General features: G+C 45.4%; 1 pseudogene; it reads left to right on the forward strand.

Moving 5' to 3' along the window:
• LOC103566445 (cell adhesion molecule CEACAM6-like) overlaps window positions 1–12,441 on the forward strand; it is a 35,934-nt pseudogene extending 23,493 nt beyond the window's left edge.
• The last annotated feature ends 467 nt before the right edge of the window (window positions 12,442–12,908 follow it).

Consider the following 12,908-nt stretch of genomic DNA (forward strand, 5'->3'; position numbering starts at 1 on the left):
ACAGTGCACGATATCTCCCCTGATTCTTCTCAGTAGGAAGGCTCTTGAAAAACTTGGGGGACCAGTCTCCTACTGTGGAAGACTCTGTCTGGAATATTCCACAGCAGCCTCACCAAGACTCACATGAACAATTCCTAAGTGACAGGACCTTCAGGGTCACAGGCTTATAGTCAATTTTCCCAGTGCCCACACCTGGGCACGGGCACCTGGGCCCTGAGCGTCCAGCTTCTCTGTCTACTGTGCTTGGAATCATCTCCTTCCTCAGTGACTTGGGCCCTGGGGTTGTTCCAGGTCACCAGTCTAGGCAGCCACATCCTCCAATGGGAGGTTTCAACATGGGGTCCCTGATGTCTTTCTCAGGAGCTTCATCCAGAGCAAATCTAAGGCATATCTGAGGGCTGGTGGTTGTCTCAATAGCAACACTTGAATTGGTCTCAGGTGATGGAAAATGGCCACAGGAGTGCAAGGAGGAGTGTGAATGATCTCTAGTGGATTGTTTCTGCTGGAAGAAGAGCAAAAATGGGACAGGAGATCTGCGAGATTTGGGCTGCCCTTGGACAAAGGGCACATTCAGGTTCCAAAGGTGGTGCATTTAGGGGTGATTAACTTATGACCCCCTGTAGTTTACCAGCTGGAAGACTGTGTTTTTTCAAAGGGTGTAATTGTAAATCAGAATGATACCACTGGGTTATACTACAAAGTCAGATGAGGGAAATACTATAGACATTGGGGTGAAAAAAATACACGATAATAAATTTATGTTCAGTCTAATTAGACAGTCTACTTTGATGCTTTTACCATCTTAACAGGTGGCTTAGCAATGAATGTAAAATCATGTCTATCATTAGTAAAACATATATTAAGTAGAAAATTATATCATAGGAGTGTCTCCTTATTTGCAGAATCATACACCTGGGAATCATTCCTTAAATATGAATCTACTCCCAATAAATGGAATTTGTCAGAGACTGGCCAGTGTCAGGGCCTCAATCCCAGCCCCATGGGCTGACAGCACCTTGTCCCCCAGCTCGGCCCCACTCTCTGTAGCACAGGAGCCTTTTATGCTCCATAATTTTGGGAGGGTCTTGTTAGTGTCCTCACCATTCACCCATCCACTCTCACACTGGGGAGAAACTCTTGTCCATCTTGGGCTTGACAGAAAAACTACTGACCTCTACTTCTGTCTTTCATCCACCCCAACTTTGTGACAGGTCCAAGAGGTGACTTCTACTCTTCATTTTCATGGGAAAGTTCTCAAAACAGTTGCCTTCATCAACCTTGAACAGACCTCTACTTGAGTGCCATCGTCATCATCCAGAAGGATTTGAAAACTCATTTTAGTAGTTAGTGCTTTCCAACTCTTAGGGAGAAATGTGACGCTCTCCACAGGGATGACCAGGAAAAATGAACAAGGAGAAATTCCATTAGTGTTCACAGAAGATCTATAGAAACACATGAAAGCTTTAAATCGTAGGAGAGTCCACATAAAATCCATATTATTCTACTAAAATATATATCCTGGCTGGCTTTCACCATTCCCATAAGAGATAATCTACAAAAGTGACATTAACAATGTACTAGAGAATAAAACATGCATCATAGTTACTGATAAAACAAAATAGTTATTTGTTTCTCCTTAAAAAGGGATCCACTGCATTATGTTCATTTTCACAATGATATGAGTGCCTTCTGTAAACATGATTTTCACAGTTTTGTGACCTGGTAGAAGTGACTACCCTTTTCCCTTTAAATCTCAAACACAAAATTAGAGGTGGCTCCTGGGGGCTCTCCCAGATCCCTCCACCTGCAACCAGCAGCAGGAGGAGCTGATGTCAGAGTTCCCATTGTTCTCAGGACAGCAGAGGCACCCTGGGCTGTCCCTGTACCCCGATGCTCTTGTGTCCCTGGGATGCTGATGAGCAGGTGTGGGGCCTATAGCCAGAAAGTCCCAAATTATATTTGTAGCTCCATCCAAACCATCACCACAGCTCTGTGCTTTTCACCTCCAATTGTGTCTAGTCACATCAGGAAGTTATGGAAGCTGAATACCTACTGGAAAGCACTGGCTCCATGCTCATCTCTCATGAGCAGCTCCTGGGTGCACCTGGACCCTGCAACCACCATACAAAATGCCACCAGACACTCCAGTTCCCATAGTTGTTGGTCCTCGAGGCTTGGATGCCCTTTCCCACAAGATACCTCAATCTCATTACCAGGCCCTTCTCTCAGATGGCAGAAACATCACATAGGTTGAGGATTTGGTTGACTTAGCACCTAAGAGCATCAACACCCCTGTGCCAGGGAGGCAGTGCTGATGCCTCAGGCAGTGCCAGGATGAGAGACAGAGGTTTGACAAGGAACATGCAGTGAGAGAGGAGGCAGAACCAGGGTGCGGACCACTGCAATTAATCTCTGATGAGAGATGAGGACATCAGGTTCCTTCCTTGTGCCCAGTGGACTCTGAATAGAAGCCTCCACTCAAATATCTGTGAGGATGAGACTTGAGCCAGGCCAGATATCCAGACATTCTTGTCTGTATGTAGTAGCAGAGGCTTAATAAATCCTGTTAAATGGATGAGGGAAACCATTCACAGGAAGCCTGTCATCTTCATGTGACACTTGTGGGTCAGAACATGTTTCATAGAGGCACAAGCTCATGGCTATCAGCAGGAGAGGAGGCCAGCAAGTGCCTATGGGTGTCTTGTGATGGGACTGTACCCCTTGTAGAGTCAGGAGGGATGACAGGGAGCTCCTAACAGAGAGGGGTCATTGCGCATTCATCCCAGAAAATCTCACTCCATCCCCATCTCTACCTTGTCAGTAACTTCTCCTCTCCCAAGACTCCCTGGTCCAGAAGCCTGTGTCCTTCCTCTTCTCACAGAGACCTGACCTGACACAAACTCTGGATGCACTGCACAGGTAAAGTTACCACTAGGCGAGGTTGGAGCCCTACCCTGATCACAAAGGATGTCATGGCATGTCTTCTCATCCCCAAGGCCGTTGGTATTTGGGGACACCTAGTTGTGGTCCCCTGAAGACATCTCACCAGCCCATGGAATCAGGAAGAACAAGGGAGAATTTCCAATCCAGGATGGGACAGGAGAACCTGGACGTATGTTTTCTTCAATCTCAGAGGGGCTGAGGGTCCTTCTGGGGCCTTCTCTGCCCTAGCAGAGGAACCCACAGGATCCCCTAGCTGAGTCTCCATGTGGAGCTGTTCCAGTTCCTGGGCCCTGTGAGGATATCTGCAACAGATGACAGACAGTGACACAGATGACTCAGATACAATGGACCAGTGCTGTGATGGGAGAAACACAGGCCATTCTGAGGACCAGCCATCCAGGTCTTGAGACATCTAGCATTCCTTGAGACCTCAAGAGACCACTCACTGGGCCTGTCCTTTGAACTTTGGAGGCAGAGAGCTCCTCCTGAGGCAGCACATCTGCCAGGCAGCACAGGACACTGGAATAGGAGTCTGCTGGATAAAGCCTGTCCTCTCCCTGGGCTCATCCTGCACTGGGATCATGCTGGGCAGACTGAGACCCATAGTGACAGGACCCTGGCTGACAGGCCCCTATGCCGGGAGGTCAGAGCCCACCCCTGTCCAGGGCTCAGGGCCAACTCATATCCTCTGGAACACGGTTAGTATCCCTGGTGCAGTCCCTGCCGTTGGCTCTAAGTCTTCTCATGCCCTCTGAGGGGCGACATTTGGACACACAGACTAGTAGGAAACTGATGAATGTGGCTTTCCCAAAGGAGATGAAGAAGGGGCCTGATTTCCATCCCTTGATTCAACAGATCCTTCTAGGCCCCTGCTACTTGCCTTCTGTGTTCTGCCTGCCCCTTCTGAGGGCCTCAGAGCATCCTGCTCTGTCAGAGGCCCCTGTAGAGCTCCCAACTCCAAGCCTGGTACCACCTATGGGGGAGGCAGGGTGACCATAAGAAAGCCAGCCAGGCAGAAGACTGAAGCCCACAGGAAGGTCAGGGGGCACAGGGACAGGCTCAGAGCCACAGCTCAGGAAACACTCATGCAGAGGGAGGGTCTCCCTGAAACCTTCCCCTGAAGACCAGGGAGCCCACAGCCACCAGGCCTCCTAGCACCATGGGAACATCTCCTTTGGGAAAGCCACATTCATCCTTGGACATGGACATGGACCTTGGATACATGGAAGGGAAAGAGAAAGAAGGGGATGAGGGAGGCAGGAATGAAGGGACAGAGATGGAAGGTCCTTGGCAGAGACCCTCCTCCTGGCCCATGTGACTTGGTGAAGACTCCTGCCCACGGAGGAGGCTCAGTATTTAGGAAGGAAAGACAGCAGTGCTGATCTGTTGGGACAGAAGTGCTTGTGACCATTTTTGGAACCAAAGTTATTCTCACAGAGGGAGGGAGAGAGGAGACCACAGACACCATGGAGACCCCTTCACCCTCTGCTTGCAGAGGTCACATCCATTGGCAGCGGCTCCTGCTGGCAGGTTAGAGGGATGATGCCCTGAGGGTGGGTGGGAGGTGGGAGAACAGAGGCTGACTGTGGTTTCCTGGGGAGGACAGGGCTCTGAGAGGGACAGAGGACTTCTGTTTGGACCTGAGGTGCGAGGACATGGGAGCAGAGTGGGATGAGGGGCAAGAATTCAGGAATAGGAAATTCTCAGTGAACTGGAATTGATGAGGAGCAGGAAAACCTCAATTTCTCTGCTCATTTCCCAAATTATTCATCACTGAGTATTGAATTTTGAAAAGTGATGACAATTTAAGCGAGGTGACAACAAAAAAACACCTTAACCTGGGGCACTAAACATTGTCCTTACCCAACACCATCAGATATTGATAAACACTAGGATGTGGAGGGCCCTGGGAACGCTCATTCATTCATCCACAGGTTTTTCCAGCCTGTTCCAGGCACTAGGGTACAAGATTAGACAAGTCCCTGCCCTCAGAGCTCACATTCCATGGGTAGGAGGACAGATTAGCAAAGAGATCTAGAATGTGATGTCAGGGGAGGACAAGTGCCATGAAGGGAATAGAGCAGGTAAAGGTCAGAAAGTGAAGGCCAAGGGACTTTGGAGCAGATAGTCAGGGAAGACAACTCCCAAGGATGCCCCTGAGCATGAGCAGGGCACTAAGGGCAGAGAGGGAGTGAACTGGGCAGACATCTAGGGAAGAGTATTGGGAACAGATGAAAAAAGTTCAGAGGGGCTAAAGTATCGGTGATCATGCTGCTGACCTTGACCACTAGGAGACACAGACACATACACATGTTCTCCAAGTCAGAGAGATGATGAAACCTTCTCAGAACCCAGGGCCTCATCTTTCCATTCCAATACATAGGTGGTCAAAGCAAATAATCAATAACCAATCTACAGATTAGAGAGATATTTAACAAGCTAATGTGAGGACTGACCTGAAGGTGTTCGATTCCCCAGGGAAGAAAGCACTCCAGGGAAGCATGGTTTACAGCGTGGTTATATACCATTTCAGAATGAAGAACATATATCAAGTATGACAGGAGCACAATTTTCTTCAAAGTCACAATGTGATGATGTTTAGCATGTACACAGCGAGTAAACTTGACCTTGGTTCTCTTGGAAGAAAGATTATTATCAAAGAAGTACCGGTAGTGGAGTCAGATAAGGGAGACACTCACCCCTATCTTTATAGAGTGCATTCTTTCCTTTGGAAAATGTTTGAAGCAGATGTGCAATGCATGGGCAGAGGGCCATAAGTCAGGCTGCTATGGGAAAAACAAGTTTTACTCTGAATCAGATTTAAACCAGAAAGGCTTCCCCATATACCTCAATATGTGAAACTTATTATTATTATCATTATTTTTAACAAGGTCCAAATATTGATCTCTCTCTCTCTTTTCCACCCTAGCCTCACCCTTAACCATCTGGAACTGGTCCACCACTGCCCGGCTCACTATTGAATCAGTGCCCCCAATGCTGTTGTAGGGAAGGATGCTATTCTCCTTGTCACCAATCTCCCTGAGAATCTTTTAGGCTATGTGTGGTAGAAAGGAAACATATTAGAGCCCAAACTTCAAATTCTATCATATGTAATAGACACATCAGAAATAACCCCAGGGCCTGGATACAATGGTCAAGAGAAAATATACCCTGATGGTTCCCTGCTATTCCAGAACATCAGCCAGAAGGACACAGGATACTACACCCTGTAAGTCTTAAAGAGAACTTTGCCATGTGAACTAGGTACTGGACAGCTCCACATATATCATTTAGTGATTCCTCTCTGACCTCTGGGTGTTGGGTGGGGTGAATTCTACTTCACACACACAGGATTGACAGGTCTAGACTGTGCCTATATCCCCCTCTGCATTCCATCACGTGTTGGGATTAGAGCATTTAGTGCAGGATACACACAGTGGAGACACACTTTAGAAGGTTGGAATTTGTTTCCTGGAACCAAGACACTGCAGATATTCCTTGTAGAGAGGAGGACCAGAGGATAAGAGTAACTCTGCAGAAGGAGATCAATCTTAGCCCAGCCCCTTGGGACAATCCCCAGGAACATGGCCCCAAGAAAGACCCTGCAGGGCTCAGTCAGGGCCTGGATGAAGGGCCCCCTGGGATCCTCAGAGAGAAGCTCAGTTCAGGAAGCCCATCCCCAGACCCCTGTCCCGGGGCTCCTCAAACCAGTGTCCCTGGGAAGCCTATGTCAGGGTTGGGTTTTGTACTCCTGGGCAGGGCTGACAGGGAGCAATTATTTCCTGGCTTCTTGAGGCTCCTGAGCTGGTCACCAAACAGGGCTCAGCCCCAGGAGCCACGTCTGGGCAGAGGTGAAGCCTGGTCCTTCACCTGAGACTCAGCATGGAGAGCACAGACTGACAAGGTCCCAGGGCCATTAGCCAACTGCTATGGGAGACTCAGGAGATTCCAGAGGAAGATGAGCGTCCCCATGGAAGGAACAGAGGATAGAGGATGCTGCTCGCACTTCCTCATTCACGAGGGATCAGGCCCAGGGGCATTCTTTCTCAGAGTCAAACAGCAACAGACGCCATTTATTTGGTCAGGTCCTCTCTGGCAAGATTTAAGTCAGGTACTGTGAATAATTTGAGGTGAATTCACTGACAACCTGGCAGTCAAATATTTATCCTACTTCATTTAGGGGAAATTGAGGCAAAGAGAGATAAAGTGACCGAACCAGGGTAACTCAGACCATGCGTGGCAGACAGAAGGACTGTCTGCAGGCACAGTCTCATCTTCTCCTCCCTCCTGGGGCCTTATTAGGTATCTGTGGACTCCAAGACCAGCTGCCAGTTCAGATCCTTTCTTCTTAGGTGCCCCCAGTTCAGAGGAAGAGATTGTGGTCTCGGTTGTGAGAGCAAGTGGAGAATTCATTGGTGTTTACTCTAGAACTACATTATCCACATCAACAATCAGAGTCAGTTCAGGGAAGGTCCAGGCTGACTCCTCAGGCGGCTGATCCACACCTCCTTGCACTGGACTTGAAATCACTTTTTTGTTTCCTGATCTGTTGGTGTCACTCCCACTGGAGTATAAAGGAAAGATTTTGTCATCTCACTCCTCACTCTACACCTGCAGTCAGCAGCTGGCCCATGTGTAACAAACTCTCAATTGCTTTTGATGGAGGAAGGAATGAACAATGAATTAATGAATGAATAAATGATCCAAAATCTCTTCACAGACCTGAAACTGGATGCAGAGTCCTTGGACTTCTGACCACAAAAGAGAGGTTCTCTCATCCTCCAGGCCCTGAGACCTATGTCTCAGCTCTTTTACTGCTCTCTAGAGAAATACTCCTTCCCACAATTGGTCTGAGACACTGGAGTATGCATCATAATGTTCCCATGTGGGAGAATTTTAACTTCTCAAATTTCTATCTCATAACCACCAAACACAGATGGTCCATGAGGGCCAGATTTGCAGCAAATTCAGACTCCCTTCTTCCCATCACTCACTCCTTCTACATTTGCACACGTCCACTCCTGCCCTCAGCAGAGACAGAAGAGACATGAAAGACCAAGGACAGAGATCAGGTTCTGCTGCCAGCCAGGCAGCTCCTGCCTGTCTCCTCACTCCTTTTCTGAATCATTCCTTGGATTCTATCATATTTTTGGGCACTGGTTCATGTCAGTTACAGTCACCTGGGAAGATCTGATCCATGTCTTTGCCCTGACTCCTGAGTACTCACCTGACTGCCACACTTGCTCCTGGTTCTCATGTGTTTTTTACACTTGAACTCCAAATCCATCATTACCCATCTCTAGGAGAACCTTAAAAATGGTGCCTCGGATAAAAGATACCTTGCTGGGTGATGGAGGTGTGTGCAGTGTGAAGAAATCATCCGTGGTTGGCCAAGCAGTCAGCTGGTCAGTGAAGAACCAGAAGTATGGATGGCAGGGTTGGAGGGATGGTGGTCTCTAATTCTCCTCTTGTGTCTTTTCAAAACCAAACCCTGTTAACATATTGATACTTGGGAAATCTGTGCTTTCTCCCAGATGGCCTTACATTTTCTGAGTCCTCTGATCCTCATGCATTTATCTTGAGATTGACAAACCTGCCTTGGTTTCTCAGGTTAGCTGAGAAGTGAGAGATGCCAACTCTGATTGAAGATTCTGGGGAGAAATAAAGGTACTGCATAGGGTAATGTTCTCTCTGTGACCTGCACAGTGGAGTTATCCACACCTGTGATCACAAGCAACAACTACAACCCAGTGGAGCAGAAAGACCCTATAGTGTTAATGTGAACCTGAGACTCAGAAGACTACATTTGGACAATCAACAGTCAAAGCCTAGGAGTAACAGGTCGTATGGTACTCTGTGTAATATTTTTTGAGTAATTGCCATACCATTTTCCACAGTGGCTGTGCTGTTTTACCTTCCTGCCAACAATGAATCAGTGTTTCAATTTCTCCATAACTTGCCAGCACTTTTTGTTTTCTGTTTTGTTGATAGTAGGCATTCTAATAGATATGAGGTGGTGTCTGATTATAGTTTAGATTTGCATTTCCCTAATGATTAGTGATGTTGAGCATTTTTTCATGTGCTTATTGTCCATTTATTTATCTTCTTTGGAGAAATGTCTGTTCAAATGCTTTGCCCTTGTTCCAATCAGGTTATTTATGTTTTTTTTGTTTGTTTTTGAATTTAGGAGTTTTTTTGTATACTCTGGATATTGACCCCTTATTGATATATAATTTGCAAATCATTTTCTTCCATTCCGTAGGTCACCTTTCACTCTGTTGACCGTGTCCTCTAATGAACTGACATGTTTATGTTGACAAAGTCCAATTTATCTATTTTTATTTTTTCCTGTGTTCTTAGTGTCATAGTCAAGAAATCATTGCCAAGTTACGAAGATCCTCCCCCCCCCCATATTTTCCTCTAAGAGTTTTATAGCTTTAGATCTTACTTTAGGATCTGACCCATTTTGAGTTAATTTTTGTATATGGTGCAAGTCAAGGGTCCAACTTCATCCTTCTGCATATCCAGTTTTCCAAGTCTATCTGTTGAAAAGACTGTCCTTTCTCCATTAAATGGTCTTGTGTCCCTTGTCAAAATCATCTGGTCACATTATTGAGGCTTCATTTCTCAATCTCTATTGTAGTGCATGATCTACGTCTGTCTTTATGCCTGTGCCACGATCTTTTGATTCTTTAGCTCTGTGGTAAGTTTTGAAATCAGGAAGTGTGAGTCCTCCATTTTTTTTCTCCTTTTTCAAGATTGTTTTACTATTCAGAGTCAATTGAATTTGGGCTTGGATTTTTCTCTTTCTGTACAAATTTCACCTGTATTTTGATAAGGATTATATGAAATATGTAGATAGTTTGGGGTATATTATCATTTTAACAATATTAATTGTTCCAATTCAGGAACATGGATGTCTTTCCATTGATTCATGTCTTCTTTAATTTCTTTCAGAACATTTGGTAGTTTTCAACGTACACATCTTTTACCACCTTGGTTAAGTTTATTCCTAAGTATTTTATTCTTTCTGAAGCTATTGTAAATTAAGAAAAAAATTTCTTAATTTTTTTTGGAATTTTCATTATTATTTTATATGTGTAAGTGATTTTTGAGTGTTGATTTTGTCTCCTGCAATTTTGCTGAATTTCTTTATTAGTTTAACAGTTTTTGTGTGTGTGTGTGTGGAATCTTTAGGGTTTTCTACATGTAAGATTATGTCTTATGTAAAAGTGATCTTTTTTCTACTTTCTTTCCAATTTGGATGCTTTTCATTTCTTCTTCTTGCCTAATTGTGGCTAGGACTTCCATACTATGTTGAACAGAAGTGGTGAAAGCAACATCCTTGTCTTGTTCATGATCTTAGAGGAAAATATTCAGCATTTCACCATTGAGTATGATGGTAGCTGTTGGCTTTTTACATATGACCTTTCTCATACTAACTAGTTTCCATCTGTTCCTAGCAGTGCCATTCTTTTGTTAAAAACTGTAACCACTTCTCTCTAGAGATTTTCTTCAGTGTAATAGTCAATCCAGAGACCTAGAAATAAAAGCCCTGTTGAGATTGTGAAATCCTTTAGATTAGAAGTTCTTCAAGTCCTAAGGTTATGAAGACTTGACAGGGCCATCCTCATTCCTGAATCAATTATTTAACAAGAAGTTAATGCCTTCCCAGTTTATGAAAGCTTCCCTTGGCCCAGGACATGGACAGGGCTGGCAAGCCTGCCTTCTCCAACACAAACGGTAGTGTATATTTAACTTGATCTCTTCTGAAGTCAAAGAAAGTTCTAGGAAAAAATAAACGGAAGTTCATGAGAGAAAAATTCCACTTGATGATGAAGTTGTAGGACATGTGGGATGAGGAGAGGATTCCGGTGCTGATACTACAGAGATGTTCAGGGGCACAGGTAAGAGGCCACCCTGATGTGACCATGGGATCAAAATGGGTGATGCAGCCCTCTCCTTACAAATTGACACCTGAACAAAGACACTCATCATGCTGCAGAGTTGAGGGCCATCCTCTGAGTCACTTTTACTGAGGTCGCTGGGTCCCCGTGAGTGGCTCAGATCTCTGAGGAAGGAGCATGGCCATGACCCCAGGTCCACTCTCAGTTAGTCACTTCCTCTGTTTCTCCCAGTTCCGGTGTCAAAGCCCTCAACCTGAGTCAGCATAGGACATAAGGACCCCAGTCGCTGAACATAAGGACCCTGTAGTCCTGACTTGCCTCACAAATGACACCAGGATCTCCCTCCAGTGATTCTTCATTGACCAGAGTCTGTGGCTCACAGAGAAGATGAAGCTGTCCCAAGACAACAGCACCCTCACCATAGACCCTGTCAGGAGGGAGGATGCCGGGGATTATCAGTGTGAGGTCTCCTACTTGGTCAGTTCCAGTAAAAGTGACCTCCTGAGGCTCATTGTCAAATATGAGTTTGGGCCTGCGGCTCTCCTACACTCCTCTATGTTATTAACTCTTTGTAGAGTTTTTTTCTTATCTGTAACATGATGGTTCTCATGCACTTTTAAAATAGAGTTGTTGTGAATAGTCAATGATGAACGTGGGAAGTACTTAGAAGACTTGCATTGCGTTAAGAAAAGCTGAGAAAAGTGAACTGACATTGTCATTAATGTTGGCTTAAGGTCACATTCCAGATCCAAGCTCTTGTTCTCAGTTGCACCATCTCCACAGTGGAAGGATGGGCAGTGGTTGTGCAATGAGGGGTGGGAGCCCATGATAAAGTCTCAGGAATCACAGCTCTCTCCTTCCTCCAGGGGGGAGTATAGATGCCACCTGGACTGAGATACAGGACTCTGAAAAATATACAGGAGGACACCCATGGGGGTAACAACACTGATCTTTTTCTCCCCATCTGATTTCTCCTGAAAATTCCTAAAGTCTTCTTGAGCATTCTTATTTTCATGGCAACAGTTATTTGTATAGGTTCAGTAAGACTGAGTCCTCCTTGTTACTAGGATATGATTGGGAGCATTGATCATATAACCATGGTTTTGAATCAAATCTCCTAGTTGAAATGATGTCCATGGGATAAGATAAGGCCCCACGTTTCAAGAAGCTAAGGTTGACTTGGGTATTTTGGGGATCTGGAGAAGAAAGGATGCCACTCAAAACTATAGAGACTGCAGGTGAGTCCTGATGTCTAGGCTTCCTAATGCGAAGAGGCTGTTAAAAGTCCCGTCTGAGATTCCTTAGGAAAACCTGCAACAGAGGAAACTGTGTGGTGAGTGTGCAATCCCACTGAACCTGGTTAAATAATCAAGCCACAATGAGTGAGAGCACCCATGTTTTAGGATCAAGAACACTCTTCCTTGGAGATGAACTTTGACAAAAATGGAAGTGACTGTTGGAGAAATGTTGTGTTTCCATGGAAAAGTCCAGCAAGCACAGCCTTCAGATCAGATTCTGGTCCTGTTCACCGTCTCTCAGTTGTTTTGTACCTGTTTATAAATTGCAGGGAACTGACGGAGAAGCCAACTGAGTCTTGGCTGCTGGAGATCTCCTTGTGTTTCCTTCCTGCTATGCAGAAATCAGCTTTGTCATGTCCTGGAGTCCTCATGTCCTCTTTTGACTCACTAAACTTTAGACCCTTCTTGCTGACTATAGGCCCCTGGTTTCTATTTTCTTAGAGCATTTCCTTTAGAGATGTAATTCCAGATTCTTTCTCTGCCATTTTGAAATGTATATAAGATTCTGTAGAATTTTCTTGCCGGTTTTAGGATCCAGGGAAGGTCTTTCCCAAGGGTCTAGCCTCATCCCTGTGAAAAGTAGCCGTCCTGGAAGATCTTGCCTTTACTTCCCAGTCTCTCAGGGAGGGCAGGGGCCTAACTTGGATCAGTTCTTTTAGAACCAGGATTTAAATCTACCTCCTGTCAAGAATTTATGAGAAGTTTTACTTCTCTTTTGAGTAAGTCTGATTAGCAAACACAAGTGGTCTACAATTCCCTC

This window comes from Equus przewalskii, chromosome 9 (genome assembly GCF_037783145.1).
Source record: "Equus przewalskii isolate Varuska chromosome 9, EquPr2, whole genome shotgun sequence".
NCBI classification, from domain to species: Eukaryota; Metazoa; Chordata; class Mammalia; order Perissodactyla; family Equidae; genus Equus; species Equus przewalskii.